This window comes from Mytilus californianus, unplaced genomic scaffold (assembly GCF_021869535.1).
Source record: "Mytilus californianus isolate M0D057914Y unplaced genomic scaffold, xbMytCali1.0.p SCAF_20, whole genome shotgun sequence".
In the NCBI taxonomy this organism is placed as follows: domain Eukaryota; kingdom Metazoa; phylum Mollusca; class Bivalvia; order Mytilida; family Mytilidae; genus Mytilus; species Mytilus californianus.
In genome coordinates, this window is record NW_026262669.1 from 698,425 (window position 1) to 712,606 (window position 14,182).

The following is a 14,182-nucleotide window of genomic DNA, read 5'->3' on the forward strand; positions in this document are numbered from 1 at the left end:
TTTTAGTACTTTGTCTAGTATTTTAATAGCTTTACCGTTCAAACACGTATAACTCTTTATTTGATAACAGAGAGCCACCTTTAGTTTCTTATGCGCGTAAAAACAACAGTAGATGCTTAATGTTTAACAATATGTCAGTTACATTCAACGTCGGTGTAGAAAACAATGATCCTTCAACATATGATATGATCCCTAAGATCATACTTTTACAAGGAACCTCAAAATCGTTCAAGACCGAGACTCTGAAAAAAGAACCAAAGTATCGTCCGCCGTCGAAAATAAATTGAAAAGAGTGTCGTCGGGTCATAAAAGATGCTCTTTCATTATATTGTAAACATTGGTGTAATCGGGATGAATCTGAGAGAAAAAAGTCACTTGATTCCTATTGAAATGCATGTCTGAATATTGTTTATATTCGCATATCACGTTTCGAAAATAATTAAGAAATTATTAAAAGGGTAAGTAATATGCTCATTTCTAGGATTAAATACAACATGCAGGTAATTGAGAAGCGTTTTGTGTTCGTATCGGCCTTCAAGATAGACTACAATGTGGTGGAGGTATAACGTGAAAAGTACACAGAAGTTAGTGAAAATGATATTATGTATTCATATGATCAAGACGTAATCTGTTAATCAGTGTAATTGAGGTCTTGAGCTGGCATGTCAGTAACTGCTAGTAGTCCGTGTTAATTTACGTTCCCCATTTCGCTTGGTATATCTGTTCTATTACCTATTCTAACAACGGACTTTGACTTTTTTAAACTGAGTTTTACTGTGCGTAGTCAAGGAACCTCTGGCCTTTGTTAGTATTGTATGTTTTTCTTGTTTTGTTTTTTTATATGTTTCGGAGTTAAGCATGTTAACTGTGATGTCCTTTTTTGCTGAACTAATATAAATTATTGTTTAGGGTCAGCTGAAACCCGCCTCCGGGTGAGAGATTTTTCGTTGTGTTGAAGACTCATTGATAGCCTTGGGCTGTTTTCTGCTCTTTGATCGGGTTGTTGTCTCTTTTCGATTCTCAATTTTATATACATTCAACATGTTTAAGGTCATGCGTTTCACAGAGTATCAAATAAGAAATAATCATGATACTAACACAGCCAAGCTTAATGTCTCGCTCAAAATTTGAAAGTCCCTACTATGTATTGGCTTCCTACACTATATGTACACAAAACTTTTTCAAATTTCGTTTCATCTCAGCTTCTAAAAGTGTTTTACGACTAAGCTTTCTGTGATGTTAACTAGCTCCCTTACTCCTTTTACAAAAATCTTTGGATGTTTTGGATAAATTACATGTTTCTGATGGTCCGATCAAATCAGTTGACAGTTATATTTTTTTCGACTCTACAAAACGCACTTCCACACAACATTAACTCATATTTAATAAAATGATCCTTTGACAAATATGGGTGCAGATTTATTTGCTAACACTCATTTAAAGCCTTCTTCTGTAATGAAAAAAGAAACTATGCCAAATATATTTGCAGGATACCATGTTGACATGATTAGAGCTGTAAATTTACCCCTTGACAAAATCAATAAACGTTTCGGCAATCACCTTTTTTCAATTGCGCCCCTTAAATAACATATGTGTTCCTGTATAGCTATGAATCACAGAGAATAGCAAAAGTCAGTAGAAGTCATATCTAATTGATAAATTTAAAAACTGCGGTAATTTACGCTAAGGAACTTTCTTTTAATAAATCTAAAACAGAACGAAACAATAGTCCTTTTCGATGTGCTTTGTTATAAATTATATCATTTATTTTCATGTTTTGAATTGCTTTCCATTTTTCATGTCAGAGCCTTTTATAGCCGACTATATATGTTTTTCTCAATGTTGAAGGTTGTACAGTGACCTATATTTGCTTACATCCACTTCATTTGAACTCTGGTGGGTAGTTGTCTCATTGGCAATCATACCAGATCTTCTTCATTTTAAACAGTAAGAAATAGAAAACTGTCAAAGAGCTACAGTACTAAAACCTTTGTCCGTTATACATTTACCTATACCATGTATACCAAAGAAAAGATATCCAATCTTCTGTGGGGTTGTCCATCTGTCATGATCGAATTCATTAGGATGGTCCCATAGTTTAGGGTCGATCTGTGGATCATTTAAATCAAACAGTATGATGGACTTAGCTGGAATAGTATATTGTTCTACTTTTATTTCACGCGGGCTGGTTCTGTATATGGCAAGTACAACTAAAAAGAAGGAAAACAAAACATCAGGAAGAGAGAAGTATTCAACCAGCTAGCATGTGATATTATAATAGCATACGATACAGTAGCAGTGACAAATAAATATGCATCCACATAGGACGCGGCGTTTTCGCAAGACATTGTATATTTAAGCACATTGAATCAACTGCGGGGCATACATTGAATGCGTCTTTTTAACAACGCTGCCAGTGATAACTTTAATTAAAATATCAGATAAGCATCCACAATTGGCGGAAAAAATCGCTTATGTCATCATATTAGTTACGTAATTTTGAAAGAAATTGCAAACGAACATATCGAAAATGTAAGGTTTGGTGTACAGCGGTAATAACTCCATGACAATGTTGCACGATACACATTATAATTTAGCGCCAAAAGAAGGAAATGGAATCTCAGTGTTAGAACAACTAGGTTGTCTCTTTCCATAAAAAAAATGAGCACAAGGAACCTTTTTTTTCTTTCGCAATGGACTATTTTATTTAGGGTTTATCAAAATTGTAAGAAAAAATCAACGGTATAATTTGTTTTAAAATATTTCCATTGACAAGAAAATGTCTACGGCTTTTTATTTTCAATAAATGTACGATTTAACTAATTGTTTACCAAAATCGGGATTCATGTAATTAATTTTCGAAGTCCTATAAATTAAAGAACTCTTTGCAAAATAATTGTTGAAAATATATCTTTCCGTCTCTACAAGTTCAAAGTTGTGTTACTTTATTTATTTATTAATTTTTTTTTTTTTTAAAGAATTGAAAAATACAATTTTTCGTTTATACATGAAATATACACTTTCAAATTGCAATATCTCAAAAAGATAGTAAGACAGGTATATTTTCTTTCCATATTTCGATAGTGCATATCAAAATGATAAGGAAAAATCAGCGAGAGATCTTTTCTGTGTGGTATGCCCTTAACGTTTCAGTTTTAAAACCATTTGAAGAGGAAACCTGTACACAAATGTATGTGGTTGGTAATGAATATCTAGCCCTTGAAATCCTGTCAAAAGGGATTCGATTTTGGTCGATGAATGCATTTTTAAAAAAAGTTCAAACTTATTCAACCTCAAAGTTGAAGGCCGTACGGTGTAGTTGTTAATTTGTGTGTCATTTGTTCTCTTGTGGAGAGTTGTCTCATTGGCTATCATACCACATCTTCTTTTTATATTATATATTTATTCAAAGTTCCTATTAGTTTCATTTCAATAATAGACAAACACAGGAAATTAACCGACTGTGACAAAATACAAGAAGTGAAACCAAATGATTTGTTTCTCAAAAATATGTATAGAAATAAACGGAGAATATGTCTATTGGACACAGATGATGCCCCCGCTTGTATATAACGTTATAAAGGGACATAACTTAAGAATGGTACAGTGAAGCAACCCAAATTCGCACTTGATCTGTGTTTTGTGGTAATAAGCATTGTTTATAAGTTTCTTAACTTTCGGTAGAGGCGAATTAAAGTTAAAGAGCGGAAGTACGGACGTACAGACATATGGACGGAAAATGGTAACTCTTAGTGCCCCTAAGACTAGTAAATGCATAAGATTGTGAAATGGGGCGCAACGAAGTGAATTTCCTCTGATCTTCACATTCTGAATAAGAGATACTTTGGCAAACTGCAACATTGTCAGAATCTAACCTGGTTTAGCAATACGTAGTATTTCTTTAATAGTTGATTCCACGGACTTTGTAACGTAGTTTATCTCTGTCTTCGATCGATACTGTATGTTTTCCACCGCATACCTTAAACATACAAAATTAAAACATGAATAATCTGAAAACAAGAAAGTCAGTATTTGCTATGTCTATCAGTATAGTTTAATTTGTATCATAGTGTACCGGTATGAGTGTTGACATACAATTTCCTATTATAACAGTACGATCAAATTGGGATAATAAAACTAATAGGAAAATTAGGGGATATGGAAGGCTTTCTTTTTAATTTGCAATTTCCTAAAAAGTTCATATGACAAATATGGAATAAATTATAGGGTGTTTTTATATTATTTTTTCCTTGTCATAAAATTTCAAGGAAAGAATATCATGAATGGAGTTCCATGACAACATTAGTTATTTTTAAAAACCTGTATGTTAAAGTTTTATGAAAATTTGTAAATGATATCGTCATAAGTTTAGACAAACGAACAGTCGGTCAGATGTATAGGCAGACCAGAAACCAAATTAACAGATAGGACAAGAGCCTACCATAAAATGGATGTATGAACAAAAACAAATCGAAACTGACATCACAGAAACAAGCCGAATCTGACGGGTTACAATTTCCGGAAGGGGTGATAAACTAATTGCAATACAGTACCCAAAATAAGCACTTGTAATTAACAGACAATCATCATTTCTGTCAGTTTACCCTATGTATTTCCTTCCTGCATTTTTTCTGGACATCCGGGTATTTCGGCAGATAAAACACCAATGTCATCATTGTGCCTGTGTACGTCTCGTATGCCGCTATATACATATCAATGTTAGCTTGGAAACGTTAGTTTCTTGAAAAAAAAAAAGCATTTCGAAAAATGTTTGACAAAATATCCATTTCAGACCCATTACCATAAGATGGACAAAACTACAGTTGGTTATAAACAAGGTATTAAATAAAACTGGAAATCAACATCAAGTTAAGAAAACCTACATTTCTTCTTATCGCTTTATTTCATGATGTTAATTAGATTGGTTTTTTTTAATTTGATGTTACTATCATTTTTTTCTTCTTAGTTGATTTTTTCATATTTAACCTATTTATTATGCTTGAACGACATATTGTGCATTATAACTTACCTTAAGAAATAAATTGCAAACACTTGATAGTATGACTAAACTTTTCCTTGTTTTTTAAACATGAAAACTTTGGAAATAAGCATATTCCATGCATGCATGGACGAAGGCAACTAATGTTAACTTAGTCCATACTTGCATGGACTAAGTTATATAGATACAATGGATAAGCGTGGATTCATGAAAAAGAAACCATGAGCCCGGAGGGCGAATGGTTTGTTTTTCATGAATCTACGCTTATCCATTGTATCTATAACTTAAACTATTGTGTTAATTTCTTTTCAAAATTAAAGCCTTTTCTTAATTAGAAGGTATTGTAAGTGAGTTTACATAACCATGTTATCGTGTCCAACGATGCCTTGATAAATCTCAGATCACAATTAATTGGTTAACAAAATACAAATATAACACTTCTACCTTTGAAGATCTTTATATTACCAGGCATATGAATATTATCTGTTTATACAAAATAAAGACATATTCGAAATTATTTCTAATAAAATTGAAAATGAAAATGGGGAACGTGTCAAAGAGACAACCACCCGACCAAAAAGCATATATAATGAATATATAATAAGTATGTTATCGAAATTTTTCTAGCACTCTAGGCACATCACGCTTTTCTCGCATAGGAATTTGCGAACAAACCTTTGTAAAATTATGTAGTAAAACAGATGAAATCATACTATATTTATAAAACAAAACTTGACAAATAGAATGTAATCATTTTTGTTTCAAACATGTGAAATAGCCAATAATAATTAAAAAAAAACAGTAAAACTCGCTGTTATTACAAAAATATCCACTATAACATGCAAAATTAGAAAAAAAAACTAGGATAACTTAAGAATTGGAACAACAGAGAAAATACAGGGATTCGAACCTAAACCGACAAATCCCTATCTTTAACTCATTGATTTTAACCATGCTAACCTCGCGGCTACCAACTCATACTGTACGACTGCCTATTGTGTCTATATAAAGGTACAAGCCCTGTGTGTCCGATGAACCGATGTATATCAGATGTTCATTTAAATATATAAAATAGACATCTATAGTGTAACCCATTGGTAGCCGAGAGGTTTCGTCGATGTGTTAATGTCAATCACACATAACAGATTTCAAGGAAGGGTTCGATCCCAGTGAAGGCATATAAAAATTACAAAAAATAAAGGTAAGTTTTTAAATTAATTCCATTAGTGAACAGAAATCCGTAAATTAGCCAATTCAAACTTAATGAAATTAGGCACACAAAGGAAACAATTGAATATAATTTGGTGAGTCAATTTCAGTGGCAGATTGAGGAAGCGTTGATTCTAGAAAAAGAATCCACGGTAAATGAATAGGCTGACGTCACCACAATGGTTTAAGTCTGCTTGAATAAATGAATAATTTCAAATTTCTATAAAAAGTTAGTTTAACTCATGCAAGCATGGACTAAGTCTATTGTGTTAGTCCATGCATGCATGGACTACATTAACAGTAGTTGCCTTCGTCCATGCATGCATGGGCTAAGTCTATTGTGTTAGTCCATGCATGCATGGACTACATTAACATTAGTTGCCTTCGTCCATGCATGCATGGAATAAGCTTAGTTCCAAAGTTTTCATGTTTACATAACATGAAAAGGTTTAGTCATACTATCAATTGTTTAAAGTTTATTTCTTAAGGTAAGTTATAATGCACAATATGTCTTTAAATCATAATAAATAGGTTGAATTTGAAAAAAATCAACCTAATGGAAAAAAAAAATATTTACATCAAATTCAAAATTAATCTAACTAACATCATGAAATAAAGCGGTAAGAAGTAATGTAGGTTTTCTAAACTTGATGTTGATTTCCAGTTTTATTCAATACCTTGTGTATATTAAAAAAAAATGCGTCAAAATAATTCTTTCTCCTTTATGTCAAACAATCCATCCTAAGGTAATAAAAGATAATTCATCCCGCCAGTACAATGGTACAAGCTTTAATTATATAAAAAGTAATATTCAAATTGGCAATTTTTATTTTTATCGTTATACATGTAATTCACCGTAGACTACAAGAGTTTTCAATTTGTATAAAAATGTCCCACATTATGTACCAAAACAAACGAATTCTAATTGCTGTAACATAATATTGTTACGAAAGCTAAAATACTGACACTAAATATTGTTGCGACAACAAATTTTGCAATTTCAAAATTTAATTTCTTCACTTTTATTTCTAACAATCCATTCTGAGGTAGAAAATGTACTCAATTACTAGGCCAGTACAACAATAATAAAAAAAAAACAAATATTGTCACTTTTTATTTTTATCGCTCAAAAAGAATATCAAATTGGACGAATAGACTTAATATTAAATGCTCTCAAAGTAGCTGTTGTAGTTTTATTTTAAGATTCTAAACATTTGAATAATAGGCAATACTTGATATTATTATTATTTTTCTGGTTCACAGTTTGTGTGAAAATCTCCAAGTTATTTTGTTGTTCAAAATTTTATTTATATTTTCACTAACATTTATTTCGGATTTAAACTGGAAATGTTTTATTTACATGCTTCACATGTTTTAACAATAATTGTCCATTGTTAATCTTAAGAGTTGATTTTATATGTTGCATGAGTTTTGTATATGTTATCACTTTTATTTTTAAAATAATCTTTATCATTTTGCAATTTGGACATCATCATCCTTTATTTCAAATCACAAATCTAATTTCCAAAATGAAAGTCATTGTTGTTGTTGTTCTACCAGCCTGTCAGGTTGATGAGTTGGTTCAGTCAAATGAACTAACTGGTCGACAGTATCTATAATTTTACTTTATTTTCTTTATCAGAACGTTTGATGTCACTTGAACGGATAGTTCTTGGAAAACGTAAACGTGTTTTTACGTTAATTTAAGCGCACGTGTTCTCGAGAAAAAAAAAAGAGACGGAAATTACCTAAAGGGACATTCAAACCCGTTCACCAAAGAGAAACTGTAAACGCTGAAGCAAAAACATGAAACACAACGAAAGGACAAACACCAGTGTACGCAACACTACAACGAATATTGAAAACTGAGCAACAAGAGCTCCATCAAATTAGTGTTTTGGTAGTTTAATCAGATCCTGTTCCACAAACGGTATTCGTGGTATTTATCTTTGGAAGAACAATGTCGGTAATGTCAGCGATCGCTGATAATCTTTGTCATAACTTGTACATCTGATGTCAGTTGTGAAGATTGGTCATTTTACATCAAAAGAACATCGCAATGCATTCTTATCAATTGAATTTGTGTACATACCAGACCGGGGGTCAATTATATGCCAATTACATTGATTTTTAAATGTAATTAATTACATCACAATTACATTGATTTTCAAATGTAGTTTATTACAATTACATTGCCAATGTAATTAATTACATTTCAATTACTTTTGTCCAAAGAAATGTAAGAGCTACATCATTAAGAAGAAAATCATAAAAATGGCAACAGGCTAGAATAGAATTAAACTTTTATATATACATACACTTTTTAACAGTAAAAACATTAAGAAAAAGATTCAAATTTCGAACGTCATTGTTACATTTCATCACCATTAGACTTTCACTGTGATTATATGATTGCATTTCTTATTTTTATTGGAACAAATTTATATAATATATATATATATATATATAAAGATGAATATATTTTAAATTCTTAAAAAAAAAATTCTTAAAAATTTCAAGTTTCTGCTTAAAATGTTTATTTAGATGTTCAACTTAATGGTTTTCTTATGTACCACAAATGAAATTTGAAGTAACTTTCAAGCTTCCATTTATTACAGAATAGTAATGGTAGCTTTTTCCAGACTAGTCTTTTGGCAAGTCAAAATTGTCAAGTACAAAACTATGTAAATTAAGCTCCATTCTTATATGTTTTGATTGTTGCATTTACAATTTTGTAGAAAATATTTAAAAATAATATCCATCTAAACATGTTTTAACATATACATATGATGGTTTAAAAGTTTAAAATAACAATGACCTTTGACATTATAATCAAGGGACCTTCTTGTACTTCATAATTAGTTATTAATAAGTGAAAAGAATAACCTGAGGCTAAGATTATTGTTAATTGTTGCAACTATATACTTACAATTTGTATGTAAATGAATTGGTATTGCTTTTTTATTTTAAGATTTTTTATGTAAACATGTGAAAAAGTTAATGAAATAAATACAAATAAAGATAATTATACATGCTACATGTATAATGGTTAATGAAATATAAATGAATATTGTATTTTTTCATCATGATACAAGTTAAAAAAATATTTAAACAAATCAAAGTACCAAGTGTATACTAAACTATAAGTTGCATCAGCAAAGTCAAAAATGTTTAAAATTTCCAAACAAATATTTAAATGTAATTCAAAGTAATTGAAAAGTAATTCATAATTACTTGGAAAAAGGCAATGTAATTCATTACTTTCAATTACATGCAATTGAGAATATGCTCAATTACACATTACATTGAATTACTGTCAAAATTGTAATTAATTACAGCTAATTACAATTACATTTTAATTACCCCAGGTCTGATTTGCAAAGAATCATTTTCTATCGTACCTATGAAACATGTTACATGACCTATCACAGATCAAATTAAGGTCAGTAGTCAGAGCAGGTTTATTATCGCCAGTAATCTCCCCTACCAGTAGTAGACATTTCTACATGATGTCACCACAAAACTGCAAGTTGCTGCACTCATAATTTGTTTTTTTTAAAGATTATAAAAAATTGTAAAATTAATATTTTAAACTTTTGATCTGAAATAAAGCCACACACTTTGATTTCTCTCCAAAAATTGCAGGTATCTGCAAAACAGAGTTACATTACTTCACATAAACTAGGAAACCTATTCATATTCTCTCTCTTAAACTATTGGTATTTTTTTCTGTCTTGTTTGTGTACATGTGTACCTATCAAAACAATACTGTATACCAACTTATTTTCGCGGATACTTTATTTCGCGTCTAGTCCTTTCTAGTCCACTTCGCGGCGATTTAATTTCAAGATTTTCTAATTTACTTGATGTAGTTGAATAGGGAAAGATCCATTTTTTACATATTCACGACGATTAATATTCGCGTTACTTTTCTACTCGCGAAAGTCGTGAAAATAAATCGCTCGCAAAAATAAGTTGCTTTACAGTATTATGAATTATACAGATGTGTGTCCACATAGTTCATGCACTAAACCTAACCGCTTTTTATATTTTTATATTTATTTTCAAGATTTTGCGTTTTTTCATTGACGATTTTGTAAAAAGCAATGTCGTCAAATATGAGCCTGTAATGACTCCCTGGACAACTGGAATACATCTTTGAAGCAATGCAGATTCAAACGTTTAGACGAAAACACAAAACAATAATGAAATATTTAAAAGAGAGACGAGAACATGTGTTTAGAGAAGAGGAATATGTCAAATCGTGACTTCGCCTGGAAAACTTAGTTATCCGACCAGATTTTGGTTATTAAAATGGACTGACTGGTTCCGGAAATTCTCTCTTTAAATTTAACCACTTTGACAATGAGGTTTCCATTTTGGAACAGTTTTTGTTTATATCGCGGGGGAAAGGGAAGATAAGGACTCACTGGGAAATATTTTGCAGTCACCAGCTGGGCGATCAGGATGATAAAATATATTCGCCCAGCCGAACTTTAAGTTTAGTCCCTGTAGTTTCTAAAATTGCCAAAAAAACAGTATCAGTAGAAAAGTTTTCAATCTTGTGATTTTGTCTTTAAGCCAAGACCTTGATGTTACTACATTTATTAGGAAATAGTATAAAGCTAGATAACCAAAATAACTGAGCATGGCAACCATTTTGTATCCTGTTTTTACATTTGTTCATTAGTAACAATAAGCATTAAGGCAATCAAGGCCACAATCTGGAACAACAAAGTAAAAATGTGAATATAAGTCAGTCCTACTATCTGTTAGCAAATAAGGCATCCTTTGAGGGGTTGGTTTTAGAAGTACATCTTTTATATTAACACTTGCAATTGACATAAGAAAACTAGTATAACTTATTCATGTATATTCAGTCCTATTCTACTATTTAGTCAGACGTCAGTCGCTACCCTGATATACCCTTTCTTTTTCGGGTAATTAATACGGATAGCGTTTGACATCTTTAGCCGAACAGATATATCATTTTTACATAATTTAATTCAGTGTATGCTGGTTCATATTCTGGACGCCAGTCTTTGCTCCTTTCTAATATAATTCACAAACAAAAAACAAATATGAAGCTTAGAAATGGAAAATATTAAATACTAAACTCTTTCAAAGGGTGTATCTACACGTCTCAATCTTCAAAATCGCTTATCTAAAAATACTACCGTCGCTAACATTTTTAACAATAAAAATCGTGGTTACCCTTCTATCGATAAGTGTCGTGCCAAAAAATTACTTACATGTCCCCGTCTTTCCACCAACAATACGGTAAGGTCCACGTTTAATGGTGGCACATTTTCTTTAAATTTTGAAACTGATATAATTTGAAAAACAAACAGTATTATTTATTTACTCACATGAAACAAACCGGGATGCGGTATTCAGTACGTAGGTGAAACTGTTCGATTCTCTCGTGTATGTAACAATTTTTTAAATTTTAACAAGAGAAATTTATGTATTACTGAAAAATTATTACACCAGGGTTTTCGATATCACAAACTAGTCAAAACATTTACTAAATTTTATCATCGGTATAATGACATCATTCGTAAATATAGCTCAACATGCAGACTTCTTACACGTTCAGGTATTTCACATCCAATTTTTTATGGAAATATTCTTTATAAAGCACAAAAATGTCAGTATTCACCTCTGAAGCTAACAAAACCTTTAAATAGACTTATTAAGAAGGGATATAGTTACGATACTGTTGTCAGGTCATTAAAGATTGCATATTTTGGCGTTAATATTGATTCACTTATAGGGTCTTTGCATCGGCACTAAACACATTTATTTAAAAACCAGTTGTTGGCATGACACGGGTTATGTTCTTCTCATATATGTTATGATGGTAAGATACTAAACCCCTAACGGGAAGGATTGTGCCTGATATTCATATGATGAAGACATAATCTTTCAATCAGTTTAATTGAAGTCTGGAGCTGGCATGTCAGTTAACTGCTAGTAGTCTGTGGTTATTTATGTATTATTGTCATTTTGTTTATTTTCTTTGGTTACATCTTCTGACATCAGACTCGGACTTCTCTTGAACTGAATTTTAATGTGCGTATTGTTATGCGTTTACTTTTCTACATTGGCTAGAGATATAGGGGGGGGGGGGGGGTTGAGATCTCATAAACATGTTTAACCCCGCCGCATTTTTGCGCCTGTCCCAAGTCAGGAGCCTCTACCCTTTGTTAGTCTTGTATTATTTTTAATTTTAGTTTCTTGTGTACAATTTGGAGTTTAGTATGGCGTTCATTATCACTGAACTAGTTTATATAGTTGTTTAGGGGCCAGCTGAAGGACGCCTCCGGGTGCGGGAATTTCTCGCTGCATTGAGGACCTGTTGGTGACCTTCTGCTGTTGTCTGTTCTATGGTCGGGTTGTTGTCTCTTTGACACATTCCCCATTTCCATTCTCAATTTTACTCAGATGCATCATTTGTTTTCATTTGGTTCTGCTGATTATAGGGTAATGAAGTTCTAATTTAAGAATAGCTTATTCATATTTTGCTGAAATTGTAATGTTGTTACCCAGTTAAACCCTGTAGAAACAACAAAAAAAGGACTGATAGATGTCTTGTACATTTTAAGGATAAAAAGCCAGTAAACCTAAGATATTGGCCATTTAATTAACCCTTGATGACAAGTGATTGGAGACGGGATTTCTTATAAGGGGCTTGCTTTTGCAGGAATTACCGCAGTTCTGTTTAACTTGAAAAAAGAGACTGTGTAACAGATACAACCAGTAGTTTAGCAAAAACGATTATGTAATGGTTTTCAACACAGGAAAACGAAATATAACGTAGCATAATGTCTGTATATTAACTTATAGTCTGACCCTCCACTCAACCTGCAAATGAAATATAACATAGCATGTAAAATGTCTGAATATCAACTTGTGCACATAGGCTGATCTACCAACATGACCAATGAATCTGAAAACCATAAACAAGAATGTTGGCAAACATGTTTAACCCAGTCACATTCTGTATGTGCTGTCCCATGTCAGGAGCCTTTTATGCAGTGGTTGTCATTTGTTGCTGTTTATCATATTTGTTTTTCGTTAATTGTTTTGTACATAAATCAAGCTGTTACTATTCTCTTTTGATTTGTTTTATGTTTGTCATTTCGGGGCCTTTTATAGATTATTATGCAATATGCAATTTTGTTCATTGTTGAAAGCAGTACAATGACCTATAGTTGTTAACTTCTACGTAATTTGGTCTCTGGTGGAGAGCTGTCTCATTAGCAATCATATCACATCTTCTTATTTTTATATTTACTACTCACGTTCCACCTTCTAGAAAGTTACACACATTATCGTCTCTTTTAGATACCAGATGGAATGTTTCTCGGATTATATGTTGCTGTAAATCTTCTGGCTGAGGGGAAAAAAAAGTACAAAGTTAGAACTTAAAATATGTTAATTACTGTATTGGTAAGACTTACCGTATTTTAGACACTTTCGAACACCAGCAATTCTTTAAAAAAAAACTCGTTTGACATTATATGAGTTTTTGTTAAATTATATTCCTTTTCAAAACAAACTTCTGCCAAAACATGCAATGCTTATACAGTCCACTCTCATTATCTCAAAGTCAACCAGACCAGAAAAATATTTCGAGATACCTGTAGTTCGACTCAAACGAAAACCGGAATCCACAGATTTCCATTGCAGTGTATGACAACTTATGCTAGTGTTTCACTAAATCCTCTATAGTGGCATCAATCATTTCTTGTGGAAAAACAGGGTTGTCCATTCCATCTGTTTTGTTACCTAAAACACAAAAAACAAAAATCTGAATTACAAATAAATTTTAGGTTTCGATCTTTATTTTCAGATGATTATTAGATTTTTTTTGCACAAAGCAACACAATCTCCACTAAATCCGACTTTTTCTCGTGACTTTTATATTGATTATGAATATTTAAAAAAAAATAGTTTAATAATTTATCT

At 31.7% G+C, this 14,182-nt stretch overlaps 2 protein-coding genes and 1 long non-coding RNA gene across 17 annotated transcripts in view; 1 reads left to right on the forward strand and 2 right to left on the reverse strand.

Annotated features, from left to right (window-relative positions):
- LOC127731659 (tight junction protein ZO-1-like) overlaps positions 1–14,182 on the forward strand; it is a 611,031-nt gene that overhangs the window by 362,009 nt on the left and 234,840 nt on the right. The window lies entirely within an intron of this gene.
- The window catches only part of LOC127731663 (leucine-rich repeat-containing protein 15-like), a 286,215-nt gene that overhangs the window by 110,720 nt on the left and 161,313 nt on the right, over positions 1–14,182 (reverse strand). The window lies entirely within an intron of this gene.
- On the reverse strand, positions 1,970–13,589 carry LOC127731673 (uncharacterized). Its single transcript, XR_007995680.1, has 3 exons — positions 13,516–13,589; positions 3,876–3,979; positions 1,970–2,210 (listed from the first exon to the last, which is right to left on the reverse strand). It is a non-coding gene; the product is annotated as an uncharacterized LOC127731673 (long non-coding RNA).